The sequence below is a fragment of the Manacus vitellinus genome, unplaced genomic scaffold (genome assembly GCF_001715985.3).
Source record: "Manacus vitellinus isolate BGI_N305 unplaced genomic scaffold, ASM171598v3 scaffold_64_pilon, whole genome shotgun sequence".
NCBI classification, from domain to species: Eukaryota; Metazoa; Chordata; class Aves; order Passeriformes; family Pipridae; genus Manacus; species Manacus vitellinus.
In genome coordinates this window covers 209,696-209,974 of record NW_021940718.1, presented here as the reverse complement: position 1 = coordinate 209,974, position 279 = coordinate 209,696, and positions in this window count along the sequence as shown.

Below are 279 nucleotides of genomic sequence, written 5' to 3'. Positions count from 1 at the left end.
GGATGGGAGCAGTTTTTCCAGCTCCTCGGCTGCCTGTGGGAGTCCTGGCAGGTTCTAGGAGGCAAACCAAGCCTAAACCTTTCATTTCTTGTTCTGAGGAGACCCAGGGAGGGCAGGCCAAGGAGAGGGAGATTCTTCAGGAAAAGGTGCCCCCGTGCCTTGGCCCAGAAAATTCCCAGTCCGGGCTCTCCCAGTCCCACTGATTCCAGCCCTTGGGGGTCTCTCTTACCCATCTGTGAGGTAAAACCTCCAGAGGAGGCACAAGAACACACACCTGAC